Source organism: Acinonyx jubatus, chromosome A1, assembly GCF_027475565.1.
Source record: "Acinonyx jubatus isolate Ajub_Pintada_27869175 chromosome A1, VMU_Ajub_asm_v1.0, whole genome shotgun sequence".
NCBI lineage: Eukaryota > Metazoa > Chordata > Mammalia > Carnivora > Felidae > Acinonyx > Acinonyx jubatus.
The window spans coordinates 151,620,501-151,648,305 of record NC_069380.1 but is presented as its reverse complement, the minus strand read 5'-3'; the positions used below and the strand labels follow the sequence as shown (position 1 = coordinate 151,648,305).

At 37.0% G+C, this 27,805-nt stretch overlaps 1 long non-coding RNA gene across 14 annotated transcripts in view; it reads right to left on the bottom strand.

The window, feature by feature from the left end:
* The window catches only part of LOC106968797 (uncharacterized), a 231,146-nt gene that overhangs the window by 196,304 nt on the left and 7,037 nt on the right, over nt 1–27,805 (bottom strand). For all 14 annotated transcript variants that reach the window (XR_008299657.1, XR_008299658.1, XR_008299649.1 and 11 more), the window contains one exon: nt 25,845–25,973. This is a non-coding gene — a long non-coding RNA (uncharacterized LOC106968797). The remainder of the gene's footprint in view (nt 1–25,844; nt 25,974–27,805) is intronic.

Below are 27,805 nucleotides of genomic sequence, written 5' to 3'. Positions count from 1 at the left end.
TTACCTTTCTCTGACTGGTTTACTTCACTTAGTTCTATCCATAATACTCTCTAGCTCTATCCATGTTGTTGTAAATGGAAAGATATTTTATGACTGCATAATATTTCACTGCAGATAGATAGATAGATAGATAGATAGATAGATAGATAGATAGATAGATAGATCACCTCTTCTTTACCCGTTCATTTTCTATCAATGGACATTTGGCTGCTTCCATAATTTGGCTACTGTAAAACTGCAATAAATGACGGGATGCATGTTTCCCTTTGAATTAGTGTTTTTGTATTCTTTGTGTAAATATCCAGTAGTGGGATTACTGGACCATAGGGCAGTTCTAGTTTTAATTTTTTGAGCAAACTCCACACTGTTTTCCAGAGTGGCTGCACCAGTTTGCATTCCTACCAACAATGCACAAGTGTTCCTATTTCTCCACATCTTCGCCAACACTTGTTGTTTCTTGTGTTTTTTACTTTAGTCATTCTGACAGGTATGAGGTGATATCTCATTGTAGTTTTGATTGGCATTTCCCTGTGATGAGTGATATGAGCATCTTTTCATGTGTCTGTTGGTCATCTGGATGTTTTCTTTGGAGCAATGTTTGTTCATGTCTTCTGCCCATTTTTAATTGGATTATTTGTCTTTTGGGTGTTGAGTTGTAGAAGTTCTTCATATATTTGGAAACTAACTCTTTATCAGATAGGTCACTTGCAAATATCTTCTCCCATTCAGTACACTTTCAGTTTTGTTGGTTGTTTCCTTCCTGTGCAGAAGCTTTTCATTTTGAATGGAGTCCCAAAATGTTTTATTTTTCCTTTTGTTTCCGTTGCCTCGGGGACACATCTAGAAAGATGCTGTTAGGACTGATGTCAGAGAAATTATTGACTATGCTCTCTTCTAGGATTTTAATGGTTTTAAGTCTCACATTTCGAACCTTAATCCATTTTGAGTTTATTTTTGCATCTAGTGTAAGAAAGTGATCCAGTTTCATTCTTTTGCACGTAGCTGTCCAGTTTTCCCAACACTATCTGTTGAAGACACTGTTGTTTTCCCATTGCATATTTTTGCCTCCTTTGTCAAAGATTAAGTGACCATATAATTGCCGGTTTCTTGCTGGGCTATTATGTTCCATTGATCTTTATGTCTAGTTTTGTGCCAATACTATACTGTTTTGATTACTACAGCTTTGTACTATATCTTGAAATCTAGGATGGTGATACCTCCAGTTATGCTCTTCTTCAATATTGTTTTGGCAACCTTTTGTGGCTTCATACAAATTCTAGGATTTTTTTAGTTCTGTGAAACATACTGTTGGTATTTTGATAGGGTTTTCTTTGGGTAGTATAGACACTTCAACAATATTTGTTCTTCCAAACCATGAGCATGGAATGTTTTTACATTTCTTTGCCTTTCAATTTCTTTCATCAGTGTTTTACAGTTTTCAGAGTACAGATCTTTAACCTCTTTGGTTAAGTTTATTGCTGGGTATTTTATTATTTTTGGTGCAATTGTAAATGGGATTGTTTTCTTAATTTCTCTTTCTGCTGCTTCATTAGTAGTGTATAGAAATGCAATGCACTGATTTTGTTTTTTGTTTTTGTTTTTGTTTTTTTTTTTTGTACATTGATTTTGCATTCTGAGACTCTACTAAATTCATTTATCAGTTCTAATAGTTTTTTGGTAGACTCTTCATGGTTTCTATATGTAGTATCATGTCATCTGCAAATACTGACAGTTTTGCTTCATCTTGCTGATCTGGATGGCTTTTATTTTCTTGTTGCAGGATTGCTGTGGATAGGACTTCCAGTACTATGTTGAATAAAAGTATGAAGAGTGGACATCATTGTCTTATTCCTGACCTTAAAGGAAAAGCTCTCAGTTTTCCCCACTGAGTATGATATTAGCTGTGAGTTTTCCATATAAGGTGAAGATTCTTTATTTTTAAATGTAAGAAATAGCATATATTGAAATGGTGTGCATTTAAAATTTTAAATGAATTAAATTATGAATTTAATAAGGAAATAAAGAAAATTATAAATTTTTATCATTTTTTTAATGAAGTTTGTATAGGTATCAATAGGTTATGCTTCTATAATCTATAATCTCCAAAATTTCAGTGGACTAAGAAACAAGGGTTTACTTCTCATGCACACTACAAGTCCATTGCAGGTTATTTGGGGTTCTTTCATACTACACTCATTTCAGGACCCAAGCTGAAGATCATTCACCAAGTGGAATATTCCTGGTCTCTATGGCACAGGAAAGAGGTAGTAAATCTACACTGGCTCAAAAGCTTCTAGCTGGAATTAACACATCATTTTCACTCACATCTAATCGGCCAAAAGAAGTCACATGCAAATACCTAAGACCTGGAGATCTGGAAAGCATTAAGCTAGAAATATATAGTGAAGAGTCACTATAATTCATAAATATTCAATCATTATACCCATATATATATAACACATATTCAGGATTACTATAACATAAAACACTTTATATGAATTTTATGTCCTTACCACCAAATCCTCTTTGTATTAAAGGAAATGCAAAAAGTTCTTTTTTACAGACATTAAGGCTACCTAGAGAGAAAAAAAATATTTGAAAAAGAAAATTTTTATGCAACTAATGCCAGAGGTTTTAATAAATATTCTCATACGTGCAAAGGAAGATGGGTGAAGAGGTACAGGTGTTACATAAATAAGACGAACTGAAGGAGAGGAGGTTTGATCTTGGCATTACAGGAAGTGTGGAATTTGTAATGAAGTAACAGGAGAACACTAGAGACAACAGGAATGACTATGAGAAAAGACAGAGAAATGGGAAAAAACATGACTTTTGAGTATGCATTATGCAAAACAACTGAAATCATTATGTTTTCCTGAACTGCAAAAATGTTAAAAGAGAGAGCAAGAGAGAAAGAGAGAGAGAGAGAGAGAGAGAGAGACTGTGTGTGTGTTTCTGAGGTGGGGATAAGTAGGAGGGGTAGGAAGAAGGCAGCCATAAAAGTTACCAACTTGTACTTTTCCCAAGAAAGATCTTTTTTAAAATTCTGTCATCAACTATCACTATTTTATGAAGCAATACATTTTACCAGAAAAAGCAGGAAAAATCTCAAAAATTTACATTTGGATAATTTTAACTGCATATAACTCTAACCACATTATCCGTATTTTTATCATTTTACTGTGGTTGCTGAAAACTTTGTCACAAGCCAGCTTCTGTGAGTACTGGTCTAAAAAATGGAGAGTCCAAACTGAAACTAATGACAAAGTAAGAACACCTTCAAAATGAAGCTGAGTGATTTCATCTGGCCGGCAATAAATAACTACCGGTTGTCTTTAAGTAGAGCACTAACCAAAATTGGGGAGTGGAGATGGAAGGGGGAGCTTAGAAGAGAGAACTTCCAAAATGACCTGTAGTAACCCAGAAAGTATAGGGATCTGGATTAGGAGGCAAACAGAGGAAAAGAAAAGGCAACAAAGATGAAAACCCAAGAAAAAAACCTTAAAAATAAGCTGATTCCCCTAAACCCCCATGCCCAGAAAAGTTAGTTTCGGGGTGTTATTTTTTTTTCAATATATGAAATTTATTGTCAAATTGGTTTCCATACAACACCCAGTGCTCATCCCAAAAGGTGCCCTCTTCAATACCCATCACCCACCCTCCCCTCCCTCCCACCCCCCATCAACCCTCAGTTTGTTCTCAGTTTTTAAGAGTCTCTTATGCTTTGGCTCTCTCCCACTCTAACCTCTTTTTTTTTTTTCCTTCCCCTCCCCCATGGGTTTCTGTTAAGTTTCTCAGGATCCACATAAGGGTGAAACCATATGGTATCTGTCTTTCTCTGTATGGCTTATTTCACTTAGCATCACACTCTCCAGTTCCATCCACGTGGCTACAAAGGGCCATATTTCGTTCTTTCTCATTGCCATGTAGTACTCCATTGTATATATAAACCACAATTTCTTTATCCATTCATCAGTTGATGGACATTTAGGCTCTTTCCACAATTTGGCTATTGTTGAGAGTGTTGCTATAAACATTGGGGTCCAAGTGCCCCTATGCATCAGTACTCCTGTATCCCTTGGGTAAATTCCTAGCAGCGCTATTGCTGGGTCATAGGGTAGGTCTATTTTTAATTTTCTGAGGAACCTCCACACTGCTTTCCAGAGTGGCTGCACCAATTTGCATTCCCACCAACAGTGCAAGAGGGTTCCCGTTTCTCCACATCCTCGCCAGCGTCTATAGTCTCCTGATTTGTTCATTTTGGCCACTCGGACTGGCGTGAGGTGATATCTGAGTGTGGTTTTGATTTATTTGTATTTCCCTGATGAGGAGCGACGTTGAACATCTTTTCATGTGCCTGCTGGCCATCCGGATGTCTTCTTTAGAGAAGTGTCTATTCGTGTTTTCTGCCCATTTCTTCACTGGGTTATTTGTTTTTCGGGTGTGGAGTTTGGTGAGCTCTTTATAGATTTTGGATACTAGCCCTTTGTCCGATATGTCATTTGCAAATATCTTTTCCCATTCCATTGGTCGCCTTTTAGTTTTGTTGGTTGTTTCCTTTGCTGTGCAGAAGCTTTTTATCTTCATAAGGTCCCAGTAATTCATTTTTGCTTTTAATTCCCTTGCCTTTGGGGATGTGTCGAGTAAGAAATTGCTATGACTGAGGTCAGAGAGGTCTTTTCCTGCTTTCTCCTCTAGGGTTTTGATGGTTTCCTGTCTCACATTCAGGTCCTTTATCCATTTTGAGTTTATTTTTGTGAATGGTGTGAGAAAGTGGTCTAGTTTCAACCTTCTGCATGTTGCTGTCCAGTTCTCCCAGCACCATTTGTTAAAGAGACTGTCTTTTTTCCATTGGATGTTCTTTCCTGCTTTGTCAAAGATGAGTTGGCCATACGTTTGTGGGTCTAGTTCTGGGGTTTCTATTCTATTCCATTGGTCTATGTGTCTGTTTTTGTGCCAATACCATGCTGTCTTGATGATTACAGCTTTGTAGTAGAGGCTAAAGTCTGGGATTGTGATGCCTCCTGCTTTGGTCTTCGGGGTGTTTTTTTAATGATTTGTGTAACAGAGTCAAGTGTCCAACACATCAAAAAGCTCCATCCATCTTGAAAAAATGCTACATAAACAAAGCTATAACTAGACAATGAGAAAGGAGAGTATTTCAACATCCTCCACGGGTGGGGCCTATCACTTAAACCTTCATCTAACCCTCATCGGAGCCACCCAGGCACCCCTGAAAAAATAAAATCTTAAAAAAATATAACCGTAGTGATTTTTTTCTGTTTTAATTGTAGAATATTTCAGGCCTATCACAACATATAGAGAGCAATAATAGAAATATCTAAGTACGTCTCTCCATGAGCTTAAAACAAAATCTAATTTGCTGTGCACTTCCATACACGTGCTAATCCTATCCTCTTCTTCTCATCCCAGAAATAAACAGTCTCAATTTGATATTTGTCATTATGATACTGCACAGTTGCTCTATATTTCATAATGTAAGCATCTATAAACAATGTGCAATATTGTTTAGTACAATTTAAAACTTCATACACTTGGTATTCTATTGTACTATCCTTTCTCACTTTGTTACTCAACTTCACGTTAGGATTTAGCCACAGGTTGACACATACAACTATAGGTCATTCATATATTTTCCATCGCACGCTATTTGCTTATCCATTCTCCTATTGTTGGACAATTTGGTTTTTTTCTATACTTACATTATGAACAATGCTGCCATCAACCTTCTTGTCCCAATCCCCTCATATACACATGCAAGACTTTGTCCAACCTCCACATCTTGATGCACACCCTCTCACCAGTAGTATTAGTTTTTGTAGATTCTCTCCCTCACCAAAACTTTTTATGAAATTTTCTGATTTTATGCCAGTCTGACAGATGTGAAATCGTGTTGCACTAAGGTTTTACTTTCCTTTTTTCCTGGTTACAAATGAGATTAAGCATCTTTTTTTGTATCAATGGACACTCAGTTTTTGTCATATGTGAAATGCCTCTTCATAGCTTTGCCTATTTCTCTACTGGGTTGCTGGTTTCTTTAGTATTAATTTTGCAAGATTCTTTGTATATTTAGAATTATCACTTGAAAGTCAGTAATAAACACTGCAAATATCTTCTTTCCATTTATGGCTCAAATTTTTACTTTTTACTGCTTTTTTCTAATGTACATAAGTACCAGGAATACCTACCAAGCAGCTTCATCTCTTTTGCTTTATGGCTTGTATTTTTTATATCTTATGTCTTATTTAACATAACAATCACACCAAACTATGGAGAGAGCCCAAATGTCCATTCACTGATAAATGGATAGAGATGTGTGTGTATACACACACACACACACACACACACACACACACACATTGGAATATTACTCAGCCATCAAAAAAATTAAATCTTGCCATTTGCAACAACACAGATGGAGATGGAATGTATTATGCTAAGTAAGTCAATCAGAGAAAGACAAGTATCATATGATTTCACATATATGTGGAATTTAAGAAGCAAAACAGATGAACATATGGGAAAGAGGGGAGAGAAGAAAGGGAAATAACCACAAGAGACTCTTAATGATAGAGAACAAACTGAGGGTTGATGGAGGGAGGTGGTTGGGAGATGGGCTAGATGGGTGATGGGTACTAAGGAGGGCACTTGTGATGAGCATTGGGTGTTGTATATAAGTGATGTATCACTGTATTCTACTTCTGAAACCAATATTGTACTGTATATTAACTATTTTTAAAAAGAAAGAAAAGAACAATCACTATTATCAAGGCATAAAGAGATATTCTGAGCTTTCTATTATTTTTAAGCAGCAGGGAACTTTCAAAGAGCAAAGCTTTATCTAAATCTTTATCACTTATCTGAATTGTTTTTCTATAGGTGAATATAAATTTTAAGAAATTTTACAACTACATGTTCAAAACATTGAGAAATGAAATTTATATTATATATAATATATATATAAAATATATATAAATATATATATAAATATATATAAAATAAAATATAAATATAAATATAAAAAATAAATATAAAAAATATATATAAATATATAATAGGTCTATATTTTATCTTCACCAACTTAGCCCCACAAATTTTAATATAAGACTGATTCTCAAAGAAATATTTCATATTCTTGGGGCGCCTGGCTGGCTCAGTCAGTAAAGCCTGTGACTCTTGATCTTGGGGCTGTGAGTTCAAGGCCCACGTTGGGTGTAAAGATCACCACAAAAAAAGATAAATAAACTTCAAAAAAAAAATTCATATGCTTATGATCATTTCAAGTCAAAACAATCAATTCAAGATTTTCCCCTTTCCTCTGGGATAGCAGTCAACATCATGAACCACTGTCAACAATGGTACAATTTGCTAAGAAAGAGAGAGAAGAAAGGAGAGGGGGAGAGAAAGAAAATGAGAGGGAGGTGGTGAACATGGGGAGAAGCCCCTCTGCCCCACACACACCACAGTTCAGTGCCCACCTTGTTTCTTGTCTCCCTGGTTCATCTGTTGTTTGCTTAGACTCTTTTTCCCATATGTCTTCTCAAATATGACAGCCCATTTGAGAGCCAACTTGTGTGATGATAAAGTGTGGTGCCTCTGTAGCTAGACCACTTTTGTTGAGCCCTGGCTCTGTCACTTTCTAGTTATGAGACCTTGGGCTTATGATTTAACCTCTGTCTGTACCAGTTTCCTCACAGGTAAAATGTAGATAAAAACAACTCCCACCTAGAGGTGCATGGGTGGCTCAGTGAGTTGAGCCTCCGACTTTGGCACAGGTCATGATCTCATGGTTTGTGAGTCTGAGCCCCACATCAGGCTCTCTGCTATCAGCAAAGAGCCCACTTTGGATCCTCTGCCCTCCTCTCTCTGCCCCTCTCCCACTCATGCTTTCTCTCAAAAATAAACAAACATTAAAAAAAAATGACTCCTACCTAACAGGGTTGTTGTGAAGAAAAAATGCATATAATTACTACTTCTAAGACACTTAAGAAGTATCATACCATTTTTCTGCTTGTAGGATTTGTTCTTTCTGCCTAAAGTCTTGCACCATTTTCTATTAATGATTAGAGTTCAGGGATTTTATCATGACATACTAAGTATGTTTTCCCTCATCTCTCAAACCTAGAACTTGGCAAGATATTAGAATCTACAAGCTAATTTCTTTCTCCATCAAATGGAAAGTAACTTCCATATTTGTTTAATTATTGTCTGACTTCCTAAAAAAAATTGTCTGACTTCCTTTCTCTTCTTCTACTAGAACTCTCATTACATGTATCTAACTGCTTCCCTCAGATTCCCATCTCTTTATATTTTTACTCTGCCTTTAAAATACGTCTTGGCGTTGATTTCTATTTGACTATTCCAGAGTTTAACTGTGTGCATCCTCTTTCCAAATTCCTCTAATAAATTATTTATTTGAATTTTTTGTCACAGAAATTCTCATTTATGCTGCATGTTTATTTCTTTGGGTTTATTTCCTTCTTACTTTTGAGTTCAGGATTTCCTTTGACTTCTCCAAAAAGCTCTATTACACTGATTATTCTGCCTGATCTTTCCCTCTCTGGCTTCTTGCCCCCTTGACGTACAATGTCATTTTTCTTTTGGCTCAGAGGGACTCAATTCTAGCTGGTAGAGAATGCTGCAGGTGAAAGGCTAAGCTCTCTCCTAGGCAGAGAAGCCGGCAAACTGCCATTGCCCAACTGAAGCACCTCAAGGAAGCTTCCATGCGATCTGTTCCTGCTGAATCCTCCAGCCTCAATGTCAGGGAAGACTCAGTCAGTCAGCCCATAAAACTTCTTCACTTTTTGGAAGCCAAGAAGACTGGATTTACTCCTGCTGAGCCTGTAATGACCTTGTCCCTCAGTGATCCAAAGTGTCCCCTGAATTCACTGCTTTCTGGTCCTCAGCTGCTTACTCATTCATTGGGCCTCACTCCTCACCTGCATTCATCTCTTAAGAATTTGGTTCAGGAGAAGCCCATAGACTGGAATTGGGAGTGGAAGTGAAAGAAAGATGTTCTAGTCACCCTCTTCCCAATATCTTTTTATGCAATTTATAAAACTAAAAGGAAAAAAGCTAGAAAAACACACAAATCACAAAAGTGTGCAAGATATCATTTTTATGGGTAGGCGTATTATTTCTATAATTTCCAAATATTGTAAAACAAATATTTATCATTTAATAAGCAAGAAAGTTACATGTTATTATTCATCTTAAAGCCAACTGTTGGTCACTCTTATGCCATTTTAGAAGTCTAAGCTTTATTAATAATATAATTAATGATAATTATAATAATATGTAATATTAATAATAATATAAATTCCAGCTAGTTAACATGCAGTGTAATATTAGTTTTAAGTGTACAATGTAGTGACTCAGCAGTTCCATACATCACCAGATGCTCATCACAACAGGTGTACTTCTTAATCGCCATCACCTATTTCTTACCCATCCCTCTACCCACCTCTCCTCTGGAAACCATCAGTTTGTTCTCTATAATTAAGAATCTGTTTCTTGATTTGTTTCCTTTTTTTTTCTTTGCTCATTTGTCTTGTTTCTTAAATTCCACATATGAGTAAGATCATTGGTATTTGTCTTTCTCTGACTGACTTATTGACTCAGCATAATACTCTAGAGTTCCATCCATGTCATTGTAAATGGCAAGATTTTGTGCTTTTTTTTTAAAAAAAAAATTTTTTTTTTAACGTTTATTTATTTTTGAGACAGAGACAGAGCATGAATGGGGGAGGGTCAGAGAGAGAGGGAGACACAGAATCGGAAGCAGGCTCCAGGCTCTGAGCCATCAGCCCAGAGCCCGACGCGGGGCTCGAACTCACGGACCGTGAGATCGTGACCTGAGCCGAAGTCGGACGCTCAACCGACTGAGCCACCCAGGCGCCCCAAGATTTTGTGCTTTTTATGGCTGAATATTTCATTGTATATATACCACATCTTCTTTATCTATTCATCTATTGATGAGCACTTCCATAATTTGGCTATTGTAAGCAATGGATCACTTTCATAATTTAGCAATGAAAATTTTCTATTTCAATATATGAAATAATATATTGAAAAAAATGGCTAAACATAACAATATTGAGCTCTATATATCCTTACTTTGAACTTGTTCCTCTCAATTAAAAACTCCAGATGCATGATTGAAAAATTTAAAACAGTACAAAAGGTACACAGTGAAAATGAGGCTCAGGTCCCACCCAGAATGTCCCATCTCCCTCCCAAGTATTAACAGTTTCTTGAGTGTCAGTCCCCCCAAAAATTTATATATTACTACAAGCATATATGCACTTAAATATCCTTTTAAAAAATGCAAACACACATTACACAGTGTCTTGCACCTTACTTTTTTTTCACGCAACAATTTATCTAGGCAATCATTTCATATTTTTTTATTTTCTGTGCAGTGTTCCATTTCTACACAATCATTAAATGGGTTTCATACATCACCGATCACCCATAAAGATAACTTTTTTTTAAAATAACAAGAGTTAACACTTGCAAAGCACTTACTATGTGTCAAGCACCTTCTATAAAATATGGATTATTATCTCCATTTTACTGATAAGGAACTGGGGTCCAGGTTTCACAGATAGGAGAGTCAGGATTCAGAAAAGATTTATTTTAATGTTTATTTACTTTGAGAGAGACAGAGAAAGCGAGAGCAGGGGAGGGGCAGAGAGACAGCACAAGAGAGAATCCCGAGAGGCTCCATGCTGTCAGCACACAGACCCACACAGGGCTCGAACTCACTAACCATGAGACCATGACCTGAGCTGAAATCAAGAGTCAGAAGCTCAATGGACTGAGTCACCCAGGCACCCCCTGATTTTCAGCTTTATAACTTGAAAATGTATTTAATTCAGTCATTATTATGCTTCTGTGAAGAAAAAAGATACCACAAAATGGTTCTATTTTACCAACTGCTACTATTCCTGGAATGATTTAGTTTTGCAGAATTCTTTTCCACTTCCACATGTCCTATCTTGCCTGATCTGCACTCAGCAGGACACTGGTACTGCCCTGCAGTGGGCTCAACTGCTGAAGCTGAGCCTAGAAATACTTCCATTTCCCGGGCCATCTCCTTATGTGAAATCTTGATTTCCTCTTCTCCAGCTCCGGAAACTCTTCAATCTCTTTCCTTTCTTTTTTCTTTTTTTTTTTTTTTTTAATGTTTAATTATTTTGAGACAGAGGGAGACAGAACATGAGATGGGAAGGGGCATAGAGAGAGGGAGACACAGAATCTGAAACAGACTCCGGGCTCCGAGCTGTCAGCAGAGAGCCCGATGCGGGGTTCGAACCCCCATGAGATCATGACCCAAGCCGAAGTCGGACACTTAACCGACTGAGCCACCCAGGCGCCCTTTTTTTTTTTTTTACATCAATCTCTTTCCTTTCAACGTAAGGTTAAAACACGCAGCTCTTCTTATAGGGTGGTAGGTACTAGACAAAGTTATCTGACTACAAGTGAAAGCAAATTTGGGTGGCCAGCATCTCTAGGCCATGTGTTTGTTTTCACTGTAATCTCCGGCTGCCTTGAGGAAAGAGCAGCAGAGCTGGTTCTGGTGGGGGGCCTGACAGTGGCTCTAGGGCCAGTGTGGCCTCAGACAAAATGAAAGCCACCATTTCGTATTCCCCTTCCCAAAGGAGACATCACTAATTGATCCCTGTACTCCAGGCTGCTGAGACCTATTCAGGATTCACAAGTGGCAGGCACTCCGAGTGACTACCAGCCAGGTTACACTATCCCCTCCCTGGTTGATGTTAAACCACAGATGAGGCAAGTTACATTCTTCCACAGTGACGTTACTTTCTCATTATATATGTAAAGTGGTTCAAATATTTTCTTCTTATTACCTCTCCTATTTTTTTTAACTTGAGTTTTGATAAGCATAATATTATTACTTTATTTTATTTAGGCCTCAGTCATAGACAATTTGTCTTTTTAATTATTTGATGCTGTTAAGTGTAATCTTACACTTTAGTTACTGTTTAGTTACTTAGTTTAGTTTAGTTACTGTTTAGTTACTGTTTAGTTAGTTAGTTACTTTAGTTACTGCATTACAGTTTAGTTACTGAGTTCTCATAGTTAATCCAAATAAATCTATTTAACTTGTCTGTGGTCAGGGCTTTGCTGATGACCGGCTTAATTTATCTGTGATCTCACTGGTAGAATTCTGTTCAAAGACACACATTGGCAGGAATATCAAACGGTAGCTGCATTTGCTGTGAAATAATATTGTGCATTTTTATATCTTAGAAGGACAAAGTTTTTGTTTATTATAAGCATATAACTAACCATCCAACATACCCTAGATTCTGGACATGAGGGGATAATGTCTGAGCCTAAAAAGGTGAATAGAAATTTGTATTTCATTGTAACTGAAATGGAAATATGTCTATATAATTGGAGAATATTTATCAAGTTTTAGCAAAAGGACCATAGTCTAGAGGATCTTGGTTCATATAAGGCCCTAGTTTACCTCATAATGGTGTTGCTTCTGGAAGGCACTTGCCCAAAATATTAGCTCAGAGTCTGACCCTGGGCAACAGTGGAAAGACCTGGGCTTTGGAATTAATCACTGCTCACTGTCTTACTAGCTAAGACAGGTTATACTAATCCTTAAGTGCTTCAGTTTCCTCATCTGTAAGATGGAACTAATATCCCCTAACTTGCAAGGATCAAGTCATAAAGATTAGAAATAGATTAAAAAATTTAAGAGAAAACTTTACTGGTTATTTACAGAGTTGTTGTTTCTGATGCCTTTATTAGAACTGAAGCTACAAAGACAGCGCTACACAGGCCTGCACCTGAGAAGTGGCCCCAGCACTAATTAGCAAGAAATCCACAGTGAATGGTTGCCCTCCTCTCTAGTTTGCATCTCTGACTTGGGCTCTCAGTCCCAGAAATTGGCATCTTCCTTCCAGGTAGAAATGCCTTCCCAGATGTTAACCTTTGGAATGTATACACAAAATATTTTTTTCCATTCTATCACCTAGGTGTCCATTGAAGCTTCCCTGTCACTCCAGACCCTGCAACTGCAAATGCTATCTTGGTACTTTATTCTCTTTGTAGATTTTTCACTATTGACATTACACTCTAAGTATAGAAGTTAAATTGCTCATTATTTGACCCTAACGTTAAAAATACAAATTCCGAGGCGCCTGGGTGGCTCAGTCAGTTAAGCATCTGACTTCAGCTCAGGTCATGATCTTGCGGTTTCTGAGTTCAGGCCCCACATCGGGCTTGGTCTTGGTGCTGACAGCTCAGAGCCTGCTGCTTCGAATGCCATGTCTCCCTCTCTCTCTGTCCCTCCCCTGCTCATACTCTGTCTGTCTCTCCCTCTCTCTCAAAAATAAACATTAAGAAAAAATTCCATGAAGGAAGGCAATTTGTCTCTTTTTCTCACCACTGGATCCTCAGTGCCTAGAACAGAGGCCAGAACATACAGTAAATTCAATAAATAAGTGTTCAGTGAATAAATAATCTATTTAAAAATTGTACTCACTCTGTTCAGCTGAACATAAAACTCAGTTATGATTCAAGAACTACTAAATAATTCACTTACAAAAAAATATTATTGGGCAATGTTGATTACACCAAAGATTTTGGATAGGAAATGGAGAAAGGATTTATATTGGCACTCTTCATTAAAATTGCTCACCCTCACTCATAACAACAACAAAAAAGCCTGAGTTGTCAGAGCCTATGAAGAGTGAAGAGAACTTCTGCAGGAAATGATGGGAGAGAGAAGGGAGGTATCTGGCACAGGCCCAAGAAGACTGAGTTAAGCATTAATGTGGGAGAGGAGCAGTGATGGGAGATGTGTTACATAAAGGGGGTATCATTAAATATTTAAGGATAATGTGAAATACATTTCTCACTGTCAGAGAAGGGAATTAAAAATATGGGAAGGGAAATAACTAAAATGAATCATGTGATGTTGGGTAAGAAATGAAGTTATAGTATCAACTCATAGTTTTTAAAGTTTATTTATTTATTTTGAGAGAGAAAGAGAGCACGAGTGGGGAAGGGACAGAGAGAGAGATAGAGAGAGAGAGAATCCCAAGCAGGCTCCACACTGCCAGCACAGAGCCTGACACATGGCCTGATTCCACAAACCATGAAATCATGACCTGAGCCAAAATCAAGAGTCAGACACCCAACTGACTGACCCATCCAGGAGTCCCTCAACTCATAGTTTTTAATACAGAGAAAGGCAGGAAGTAAGGGAGGGAGGGAGGGAAGGAGGACAGGAGGAAGGAATTGTTTATTAAGAGGGTCTAGGAACAAGACACCTCAAAAGCAAGGAACACACGTAGCACCATATCTTGGCTTCTAAATACCATTCTCCATGAAAAATGTCCTGAAGAAATGGATGACTCCAGGTCAGAGACAAGGAAAGTACAAGATGAGCCTGGAACATCTCTGAATGAGAAAGCAAGGAAGTGCTCACAGATGATGGAGAAAAGTCAAAAGGACAGAACAGCCAGCTTGAAGGAGCTCCCACTGACCAAATCTAGGACAATTTGACCATCAAAATAAATAATGATAGAAACAGACTATGACCTACTGAATATAATAGAAACCATGGGTCCACAATGACATTACTAAAAAGAAACAAATTGATAACATTGAAATTTTAACAATGAAGCTATATACATAATTTCAAAGTACTTTATAAAACACTGGTTACAAAAGGAAAAGACTAAATTTACAGTAGAGAAACTTGGCAGCCAACAATTTAATGAAATGATCAGAATAACATCATCAGTAATGCACTAAATCAAAATTGTGAGTCACCTGATAGGTTGCAACGAGAAGAACACAGCAACATTTCTGTTATATTCCTGCCAAACATGTATAATCTGAATTGAGTCAAAAAGAAATGTCAGGCAAACCCAAATTGAGAGACATTTTACAAAATATCTGGCCTATAATCTTTAAAAATATCAAGATCACAGAAGTGAAAGAAAGCAGAAGGAACCATTTCAAATTGGACGACACTAAAGAGGACCAGCAGCTAAGCACAACACATGATTCTGGACTGTTTACTTTTGCTATAAAGGACATCCTAGGGATAATGGACAAAACATGAATGGAGTCTGAGAATTAGACTGTACTAATGTATCAAAACTAATGCTCTCATATGGATGGTTTTATTTTGGTTACGCAGCAGAATGTCCTTGCTTGTTAAGATATACACCCTACAGTATTCAGGAGTATAGGGTCATGATGTTGGTAACTTATTCTTATGGGGGCGGTGGGGAAGCGTTCTTTACACTTGCAATTTTCCCCTAAATTTGAGATAGTCTGCAAATTTTCTTAAATTGAACTAAAAAAAAAAAAAAGTGCTAGAGCCAAGATGCCATTTGTCTCCTCTCAGGTTTGTGGAAATGTAAAAGCTTGACAATACATTGTGCTGGCAAAAATTTGAGAAAAGGGGGACTTATCTCTGTTGGGACTATAAATTGGTACAACCATTTAGGAGGGAAATGTAGTAATGTTTACCAAAACAACAATTACATATATCATCTCCAACAATATCACTACTGGGAATTTATTCTATGGGTATACATACACTAGTGCAAAGTAAGGTCTATATACATTTACATGTTGCAGTACTGTTATTAATGGAAACAATCACAAACAACCCAATGTCCATGAATAGGTTAAATTAATTATTGTTCTGTACCTTATTTTTTTTCTCTGTACTACATATTTTGGATATCTTTCCTATCAGTGCATAGTGAGCTTTGTAATTCTTTTACATTGTTCCAGTGTACTCCATTTAATCTATGTACCATAATTAATTTAACCTATTTATGGACACTGGGTCTCATAGAATAAATTCTCAGTAGTGGTATTTTTGGATAAGATACATGTAGCTGTAGTTTTTTTCTTTTTCTTTTCTTTTTTGTTTTTTTTTCTTTTTTTTTTTTAAGTTTTTAACTCCTGTTAGTTAACATACAGTGTTATATTACTGTATATCAGTAATCATATATCACTATGTGTTTATCACAACAAGTCCATTGACTGGACTCTCTCGCTCCCTTATTTTTTTTTCCCCTTTGCTTGTTTGTTTTGTTTCTCAAATTCCACATATGAGTAAGATCATATGGCATTTTATCTTTCTCTGACTGGCTTATTTCCCTTAGCATTATACTCTCTGGCTCCATCCATGTCCTTGCAAATGACAAGACTTCATTCTTTTTTATGGCTGAATAATATTCCTGTGTGTGTGTGTGTGTGTGTCTGTCTGTCTGTCTGTCTCACATCTTTATCCATTCATCAGTCAGTGGATACTTGGGCTGATCCCTTATCTTGGTTATTGTAAATAACATTGCTATAAACACAGGGATGCATGTATGTATGAGGAACCTCCATACCGCTTTCCACAGTGGCTGCACCAACTTGCATTCCCACCAACACCTGTTGTTTCTTGTGTTGTTGATTTTAGCCAATCTGACAGATGTGAAGTAGTATCTCAATGTGGTTTTGATTTGCATCTCCCTGATGATAAATGATGATGAGCATCTTTTCATGTGTCTGTTGGCCAACTATGTCTTTTTTGGATATGCATTTATAATTTTTTGAATATTCTTTTTTTATTTTATTTTATAAAGACAGTAAGCAGAAAGGGGGGAGAAGGAAAGAGAGAGAGAATCTTAAGCAGGCTCCACACTCAAACTAGGGCTCCATCCCATGACCCTGGGATCATGACCTGAGCTGAAATCAAGAGTTGGATGCTCAACCGACTGAGCCACCCAGGTGCCCCTGCAATTGTAATTTTGATAAACATTATTACATTTCCCTCCTAAGGAATTGTATTGATTTATACTTGAAACAGAAATAAATGCAAGTGCCTATATTCTCAAAGTTTTACCAACTCAGTTATTATCAAACTACCCACCAGTAGCTTATCAAGTAATTTTTCTAAATACATTCTTTGCCCAAGAGAAACTTTAATGAATGGGATATTTTCCACCTCATGAGGTATTCATTTACTCACTAGTGATGCCCCTCTATCCACAAACATACCATTGTCTACCCTGTGACCTTTTTCTGCTCTTTGATTTTGGTGGTTCCTGATATACATGAGCCTCCATCCCCCTTATCTGATGTTGAACTAAGCAGCATCTATCTCTAAATAGGCAAAAGGCTCTGCCCAAATTTGGAGAAACATTTAAAACTAGTCAAAACTGAGGATTTTTGGCTCAAACTCAGGATGAGAAGGATAAACCCTGCCCAAATGGAATCTAGTTCTGATATATTTTCCCACCTTTCTAACTAAAGCCAAATGTTTGAATATTTCCTAAATTACCTCTGAAATTCACTGCATTATTTTGCCTTTTAAAAGCAGACAAACTTACATTTTCATTGTTAATAGATTTATTTTAACACATGCTTGTTTTTCAGTTTGTCATGGGGTGTTGTGAATCTCCACTGTGACTCCCAATGTGCTCTATTTTTTGGTGGACTGACATAAATCTACCTGGACTACACATGTACGAAAGAATTATGGGAGCTACAAGTGGTCAGAATGCCCACTGCCACAACTTTTTGCCATTATTTTGTTCCTTGACAATGATTCAAGGGAGCCAGGGAAAAGAATCCAGGATATTAGTGAACAGTTAACACCAAGAGGACAAAAAGTGAAATCTTCTGACTTGACTATATTTCAAAATAATACTTCCAGTACCAAACATTTCAGTAGTGCATTTCAGAATCCACTATAGGTGTTAACCCATTTGATTTCTATAATTTCAGTGAATAATATTGATTCCCATTCTTTAAGTCAGGAAATGAAAACTCAGAGATGATAACCACATCTCCCCAAATCACACAGCTAGGAAGAAACAAGCCTATAAAGTACCTGAATTAGGCTAATCTTCAATGATCTCAGAGTAAATCTCTGTGATTATTAAGTTTAATAACTCTATCAGTAATGGATATTTCTAAATTCAAATGAGTTTAAAATTTCATGAGGCTATCTAATGCCTCAAGAACAGTGTCTACGGAGGCTGGGAATTCCAGAAAATAGGAGCTAAAAGGTTAATTTATTCTAACAGAAGGATGATTAACACAAGGTAAGATTACCTATCTCTAATTAACCTAGTCCATTATTGAGTTCTTAACAAGAAGGATATGGATAGCAAAATGTCACTCAAAAAGAATTCAGCTGAGAAAGTCTGAAGACAGTACTGCTCTGGGAATGATAATCATTATACTTGTTAGCCATTGGGAATGCTTAAAACCATCTTAATATTTAAGCCAGAACCTAAAATACTTCTTTATTCAAACCTCTCTGTTAAGGGGACTATGAGGCATAAGATTAACAAGTAATCTTTGAAAAGGTCTCAAAGGAAAATATGTTTATTGTTTTTAAATAAACATCAGTCTTGCTTATTGTATTCAAAGCCCTACTAATAAAAAGTTAAACATTGTTACTAAGTGAGATATATTCTTGACGGATCAATGATTTAATAATAGGCCTAACTCCTCTCCTTCACTCTGACATCTATCTTACACCTGCTACATTCCAAGAGAAAGTCAGACAAAACACCTATAATATTTTCACTAATAATACTTCTGATGATCTTTGAAAATCAATGCTACTCTAAGCATACCTAACTTAAAATCTTAGGTACTGAAAAATTTGGTTTGGCATATCCTGTGGGTTAGTTTGTGTTTTGTTTTGTTTTGTTTTTCATTGTATAACACAATGTCATGTAAGAATGAAGTATATCATTTACTTTAGTTTTGTGCTATTATAATGGCATGTTGATGGGATTTTTCTTGTTGTCTTGGAATTGGTTATTCTAATTGAAATATGATGACAAAATTGTATAAGGATTCCATACTTTTAAAGGCCTTTCCAACCAATGAGGCCAAAAGTCTCTCTGAGGACTTATTCAGAGGCAAAGGAACCACCTCTCCCATTGCCAACCGGCATAACACCCCTAAGTGGGCAGAAAAATAGTTCCCCTCAACCCACCAGAAGTCAAGTAAAGAGGGAGTTTCAGTGAAATACAGAAAGTGATCACTGGCAAGGCAGAAAGCCTGACAGCCTACTAGTTAGCTAAATATTTAGAGTCAGGGAACTAGAGACCAACATGAAGCCTGCCTTCAAAGTGCAGTGAGCCCTATGAGGGAGTATGAGGGAGAATGTGACCTGTGTCTTTTGGAACTTGGGAGCATATCTGAACACCAAGAACTGTGCCTCCTTCTTTTCTGGAGATTTTGAAGGAGGACTTGCTGACTGAGCCCAGGAGAACGGGACAAAAAGAGAGCACGTTATAGGGAAATTAGGAAAAAGGTGGAGGAAGTCTCCAACTTGTTCCCAGTTTCTTTATCTATCAGAGAATGCAGAGGAGGACTTCCGGGTTTGACTCAATACAAAAGAATATAGAGAAGAGAGGAGAAAGCCCAGGCCCTAGAGTTACCTGACAGCTTGCTTTTTAAGGGGGGGGGCGGGGGGGGGTAGATATGGACCAAAGGCAGGACTAAAGGAAGACATGGGTGCCTCCTCTGCCATATCCTCAGAGAGGTAGTGCACCAAGGTGAAGCTAAATAGCACTAAAAACTGCACAAACTTATGAGAAGATCATCACATCCTCAGTGACCACCAGCAGCAACAGAATCATGCACATTCTTGGGGGGAGGGGTATTTCCTCATCTTCAATAAGCAATCCCGGCCATCTCTTATATTCCTCCTCCACAACAAAGGAGCGAGATGCTATAGAGGGAAATGAGAGGATCATATTTGAATCAGATTTGAGCCTGGATTTTTACACTGGAGTGAAATTAGTTTGGATTTTCTTTGTTTTTTTTAATAACTGAAAATGATGACAAAGATGCAGAATATGCTCAGGAAATTGTCTTGGGAGATTTCTACAAAGCACTACTGGGAATTGTGATCGGAGAAAAATAAAAACATTATTATGTTAATATCCACGAAGTAGAGTCTACTCAATAAAACTGTTTATACTAACATGCTGACTTTCTAAAGCAGGTTGGGAGGAGTTTTTGGGGGGAGGAAGGGGGTCACACATCATCTCAAAAATAGTGGACAATAAAAAGAACAATAACAAAAAAAACAAGTCAACTCTTACATGCAGGAATTAAGAAAGGAGACATTAAAAGAATAAAAAAATCATTCAGATTTGACTTTATTAAGTTGAAGAACCCATACTTACTTGCCTATGTCTTTGTTAAAAGGAAACATTTTTAGTAAAAAATATCTGGGATTTGTATAAGACCTTTGAAAGTTTTCAAGGTACTGGGTTTGAGGGTTTTTTTTGTTTTGTTTTGTTTTGTTGTTTTGATAACATACAGTATAGTCTTAACTTCAGGAGTAGAAACCAGTTATTCATCACTTACATATGACATCCAGTGCTCATCCCAAAAAGTACCTTTCTTAATGCCCATCACCCATTTAACCCATCCCCCCACCTCCCCTCCAGCAACCCTCAGTTTTTTCTCTGTGTTTAAGAGTCTCTTATGGTTTGCCTCCCTCTCTGTTTTGAATTTTACCTTATGAGAAAAGACTAAAGTCTCATTATTCACTTTCATATCCAAGGTGTATGTAATGAACCTTAGAAAGTATTCAAACCATGATTTTCAAATCAATCTATCACCTTCTACCCTCTTCTCCCTTCTGCTGTCTTATCTTCAATTCAATGAAGATTTGGGGGAGGGGGGATAGTTTTAATTATTTTCATAAGATACGTGTATTATTTTTGTAATTAAAAAAATAAAACAATGATTAGCATTCTATTCATCATCTTCCTCTCCTATGTAATTATGCTTTATTCTATTTAACAACTATTCATTTCAACATTCAACAATTATTTCCTTCAGGTCAACCTCTCTAGCCGGTATCTTCAACTTATTTGCGCCATGTTTTTCTATTTAAATGTTTGCCTGATAAAAACTGCCTTCTCCACTCCTAGCACTGGGGCTAACGGTTGGTATCTCCACTCATTTTCGGTTTCGATTCTCAGATCTTCCATAACACTCAGAAATTTGTTTGTTTTGTTTTGTTTTTGCTCATTTCACTTTTTCATTCTCTACAGTGATTTCAGAACCCTCTCCACTGTCCTCAAACCTCCAACTAAATCTTAGCATGACTGCACAGAGAAAGTAAGAGCCATAAGATAGAATGTCACTTCTCTTCCAGCCAGGAAACTCTCATTGAAGCTGCATTGAAGCTTTCTCCCCTCCCAGTCTCTTGAAGTGGGAATTTGGTCTTTCCACATTCCTACAACTAATCCTGGCTCTTCTATATCTTTAGACTTGCCCTCAGATTGGCATCTTATCAAAAACAGGTCTTTCCTGAATGAATAACCTTTTAGCTACCACCCTATCTTTTTCATTGACAGCTAAATTGAAATTGTTGCATATCTGCCCTGCTTGTGGAAGAATCTGGGGGGAGTAGGAACAGCATGGGAGTCAGAGCCCACCTCATAGAAGGTAAAGATGTCCTCACACAAAGATCAGTCTAGTGTAGAGAGGCCAAGCCTGAGTAGGATGAGGATTTGTCCATTTAGAGGGGCACAGTGTCGATGGCAGAGCCTGCACAGGGGAACAGTGCATCTACAGAGGAGAGGGGATGGCAGTAGAAAGAAGAGACTGATTACATACAGAAGGATTGGGCAAATAATCAGACCACTGGGAACCAGGTTTCTCAGCAGCAAGGAAGGGGGTTACATATATGAAAAGGGAGAAAAATAGAATAAATCCTGAAGAGATAGATTAAAACTAATAATATCAGTATGCATTCATGGTTTAATAGATAGATGGATAGATGAAATGCAAATGTGTGGACATACATTGATATATACATGTGTCTATATCTTAGCTCTCTCTAACTGAGAAACTTTGAAGCACCACACTCCAAAAACAAAGAGCACACCTAGTGTCCAGACTTTGTTTTCTAAATGTTATTTTCAACTAAAAAGACTTGAGGCTAAAACGGCTAATTCCAGGACCAGGGTAGGGAAAGTACAAGGTGACCTTATTCTATCTTATGCCAGAAAGGAAGAAGTCAAAAAGTGACTTGAGACACGTCAAGAGAATACATAAACCACCTTCAAGGGGCTTCCATTAGCTAAACTGGGAACAGCTTGAACATCAAAATAAATGATAATAAAGAATTAAGACCCATATTAATCACCAGTACTATAAATAAATAAATGAATAAATTGAAAGTTTCATAAGAAATGGGCTATTTGCAAAGTCTCAAAGAACTTCCTTACAAAGTACTTAACTAATTACCAACGGAGGAAAAATTTTTAAAAACTAAATAGTTGAGAATCCTGAAAGACACATTCTTAATCAAGTGACCATTAGTAACGGGGCAAATCAAAATTGTGTGTCATCTGATAGGATTCACTAAGGAGAAAACAGCATTACCTTTGAGGTACTCCTGTCAAAATCTATTAATTCAGTCTTTTTCAATTGTATCACAGAACACACTATTTCCTCAACCATCTCAAGAACAGTACATAATTAACACCATTCTAGATGTATTGAAAGAAGTTAATTTTTTCATACAATAGATGCCAATTGATGTTGGTATCTAACTCTCTCCAGTTGGAAAAGGCCCGGAGGTACATTCCATAAAATAACTGGTCAGTAATCTTTAAAATGTCAAGGTCACTAAAGACTAGAAAAGACTATTGCTGCTCTCAACTGAAAGACACTAAAGAAGTATTACAACTTTATGCAACAGGTGACTTTTAACTACAGCCTCCCATTCTAAAGGACAGTATTGAGACAAGTGGCAAACATGACTGGGATTTGAGGATTAGATGGTAATAACCCATGACTTGATTTTCACAGTTGTATTATGGCTATGTAGGCACATGTCCCTATTGGTAGAAAATACCTAGTAAAGTAGTCAGGAGTGGTAGAGTATCATACTGGCAAATTACTTTCAAATGGTTCTGGGGGGAAATAATGGTTGTGTACATGCCTGCAAGTTTTTTTTCTTTTTTTTTTTATTTGAAATTTATTGTCAAATTGGTTTCCATACAACACCCAATGCTCATCCCAACAGGTGCCCTCCTCAATGCCCATCATTTACTTTCCCCTCCCTCCCACCCCTCCCATCAACCCTCAGTTTATTCATTTCTTGTTTCAAAATTTTAAAAATCAAAAAAATTAAAAATGAACAAAAATAAAACTGAACAAAAGTAAATTCATCATCATCTTCACTCCTCCGCACGTTCCTCATCTCAGCAAATGGCTCCACCATTCAGTCAGCAAGTTGCCTAGTCCAGAAATCCAGGGTCATCCTTGACTTCCCTTCCTTTCACTAATAAACACCCAATTAATGTGTCTCCCTCTGAACCCAGATCTAATCACGTACCAAGTTCTGGTGATTCTACATCCTAAATATCTCTTGAACTTAATCCATTTCCCTTTTGTCTCTCTAATACTATGGAATTCTGGCCACCATCCTACTCTACTGTATTACCAAAACAGCCTCTTAAAATAATCTACAAGCCTCCTCTAATCTATTTTCCAAGATCAGAGTTATTCTAAAACATAAGTCTGTTCATGTTATTCCTCTTAAAAACTCTTCAATATTCCTTATTGCTTCTAGAATGAAAACCAAACTCCTTATACTGCCATATATCTTGGTTTGCCCAGGATGATTTTTATTTCTATTGTACAAACACGGTTATTATTGGCCTCTCTTGCACTCTCAGTAGTGTCTCAACTAGGACAATGAATCATATGTTCTGGAAAGCTATAAGGTTCTGACAATTTGGTCTCTGTTTACTTCTCTAAATTGATCCTGACTTCTCTCTCATTTCTAGTAAATCTCAACTCTTCTGGGAAGGCTCTGCCTGAGCACTGGATCAGGATTCAGTACCTTTGCTAGACATTTCCTAATACTATGCAAGTCCTGTTAGCAACATATATCTATTGCACACATATCCTTATTTAACTATTTGCTTATATTTCTCCTTAAATTGTAAATTCTGTAAAGGTAACTCTACCACTTGGGGGTGTGACCTTGAGCAAGTTACCAGATCTTTCTAAGCCTCAGTTTCCCCATCTTTAAAATGAGGATAATTGCATTATTATTATGATCAAATGATATAAAGCATGTAAAGGCTTAGCCCACCATACTCACCATTTTATGTTTTAAGAATTATGTAAAGAGTCAAAAGCATTTTTTTCCCTCTAGAGCTCCTTAAAATTGTTTTCTTTTCATAACCAATCTTTTGATTTTTTTATGTACCCTACTTATCACACAGATAGACTGTTTCTTCTTAACATAAATCTAACAAGTCTCTTCAAGATAGAGTTATTTCTCATTTTATCTATTTGCTTCTTTACAAAAAGGTATGTTCTGGGGTGCCTGGGTGGCTCAGTTGGTTAAGCGTCTGACTCTTGGTTTCAGCTCAGGTCATGATCTCACAGTTTCATGAGTTCAAGCCCTAAATCGGGTTCTGTTCTGGCAGTGCAGAGCCAGCTTGGGATTCTCTCTCTCCCTTTCTCTCTCTGCCCCTCCCACACTCATGCTGTCTCTGTCTCTCTCTCTTAATAAATAAATAAACTTAAAAAAAAAAAAAAAGAAAAGGTATGTTCTAACAGAAAGTTATCTTGTGAGAAATGAGATAATACCAGAATCTATCAGCACTGCTCAGGCATGGAATATTTCTTTCCTCTCTGTCCTAGTGAGTAAGCACATGTAAGTCCTCACAGGAAACTGAACACATACACTGTATGGTAAATATAGTATTATAAGAAAATATGCTTTTGAAATATTATAAAACAGTGAAGGCCAAATACATAAATTTGTAGAAAACAGTGTTTCTATCATTTTAATAGTTGTTTCTTAATAACTAAACAATGTTTGGGAGAAAAAGCCCTATTGAAAAAAGAGTAATGATTCAATTAATTAATGGGCCCTACATTGACAGATTGAACATTGTATACCGCACATTGAAAGCTCTTTTGAGTCCCATAATTGATATTGTGTTTCTTTTATAAATTTTAAACTAAAAGTTCTGGCTGCCAGAGATGAAAATTTAAAATTAATTACATGATTGTAATTTCTACTCACAGACCACACTCTTTCTCTAAATTTAACTATCATGTTGTACCTTTGTTAATTGTACAATTTTATCATTGATCTCCTTTGTTTAGTAAAATATGCAAGATAGCGGGGCGCCTGGGTGGCTCAGTCAGTTAACCGTACAACTCTTGGCTTCAGCTCAGGTCATGATCTCACGGTTTGTGGGTTCGAGCCCCACATCAACCCCAGAATCGGGTTCCGTACTGACACTACAGAGCCTGCTTGGGATTCTCTGTCTCCCTCTCTCTCTGCCCCTCTTCCACCTGCTTTCTCTGTCTCTCTCTCAAAATAAATAAAACTAAATTTTAAAAAATATGCAAGATAATACATTAAACACATCCTCAGAGCTTTTCTTTCAATTATTAAAGGAAAATTAATTCACCATTCAGAAGTTAAATTTATACACATAAATTTAATCCACAGCCATTTAAGAAACAAAACAATCAAGCAACGGTGAGAAAAAGAGAAAGGCAAACCAAGAAACAGACTCTTCACCACAGAGAACACACTGATGGTTACCACGTGGGAGGTGGGTAGGGCGAGGAGTTAAATAGGTGATGCGGATTAAGGAGGGCATTTGTGATGAGTACATAACTAGTGTTATGTGGAAGTCTTGAATCACTGTAACATACACCTGAAACTAACATTACACTCTGTTAACTGGTATTTGGATAAAAACTTTAAAAAAAATGTAATCCACAGCACTTACCATTGCTCATACTTTCTGCTCTCTTGTAAGAATCCAGAACGTTATATCTCATTTCCATTCATAAATCCACAAAGTTCTGTTTCTCCACAGCAAATACTGTAGTGTTTTCAATCTAAGTATTTCACTGTTCTTAAAAATTAAAAAAAAATTTGAAAATATATGCAAAATAATTTTTAAATAATATATATTTTAATTTTTAATATTTTCTTTTTTTTTTTAATGTTTATTTTTAAGACAGAGAGAGACAGAGCATGAACAGGGGAGGAACAGAGAGAGAGAGGGAGACACAGAATCCGAAGCAGGCTCCAGGCTCTGAGCTGTCAGCACAGAGCCCGACGCAGGGCTCAAACTCATGGCCATGAGATCATGACCTGAGCCTAAGTCGGATGCTTAACCGACTGAGCCACTCAGGTGCCCCAATATATTTTTTCAATGACCAGGTTTTCAAATACCTGACTGTCAAATTTCCAAACTTATAAATGAAAAGTGTTTGTCTTCAGAAATGTTTTTAGTGATTTTAATTTCTAAGATAGGTATCACCTACACATAATCTCAATATATATATAGCAAATAAAATATTACAAAATCAAGATCTTTGATTTCTATGACCTACTTGCAAATCTGTTCAAAATAGTTCTATCAAATGGCAGATATAAAACTATATTAAAAATATAGATAAGCAAGTTTCATTTAAGTTTCCCAAATTCTTATAGTCAGGTATTTTGCTCTCTGCTATGGCACACAACAGCATTTTTCCTAAGCAATCAAAAGCAAGCTGGAAGATTCTTTGTTCATTAATTGTAAATAATGTATCCAATAAAAGTAGAAAAATGCTGAAAAGTGATATACGTATTTTAATATGATTATTACTTTAAAACCATAAAGCTTTAATAAAGGCAGTAATCTTTACTTTAGTAAAGGCAGTTTACTTCAACTGGGATTGGACAATAAATACATCATGATGACGACCTTGAGGCAATCAGCACATACTTATAAAATGATGGTTTGACCTTATATCTTATTTTCTTTTAATTTTTAAATTTTTTTTAATGTTTATTTATTTTGAGATAGAGACACAGAGTGCGAGTAGGGGAGGGGCAGAGAGAGGGGGAGATATAGAATCCAAAGCGGGCTCCAGGCTCTGAGCCATCAGCACAGAGCCCAACACAGAGCTCAAACTCATTAGCTGTGAGATCATGACCTGAGGCAAAGTCGAACGCTCAACCTACCGAGCCACCCAGCTGCCCCTGAACTTATATCTTATTTTTAATTCATCAGCCTCATGTGGTTTCATGTGGGTATCTAGAAAAACTTCCCATAAGATTCGACAATCTTTCAATGGAAAATTGCTTAAAGATAACATTCCTTTATCAACTTACCACATATCAGTACACAATTTATTAAGTGTGTATTATGTGCCAGGCACTATGCTAAGTACTGCAGATATAAAAATGATTAACACTTGAGCCCTAGATAAGAGTACCCCTGAGGGGCGCCTGGATGGCTGAGCAGATTAAGCCTCCGACTTCAGCTCAGGTCATGATCTCACAGTTCATGACTTCGAGTCCCATATCAGGCTCTGTGCTGACAGCTCAGAGCCTGGAGCCTGCTTCGGATTTGTCTCCCTCTCGCTCTGCCCTCCCCCACTCGCACTTTCCCTCTCTCTCTCTCTCTCTCTCTCTCTCTCTCTCTCTCTCTTAGAAATAAAGAAACATTAAGAAAAAAAAACTAAAAAAAAAGTGAGAGCATGGAGTATTATGGAAGAGACAGTAAAATAAACCACACAAAATATTGTTAAGAAACAAAGTTTTTAAAAGGTGTTGTGAGGGGCACCTGCGTGGCTCAATAGGTTAAGCGTCAGACTTCAGCTCAGGTCATGATCTCACGGTTCATGAGTTTGAGCCCCACGTCGGGCTCTGGGCTGACAGCTCAGAGCCTGGAGCCCACTTCAGATTCTGTGT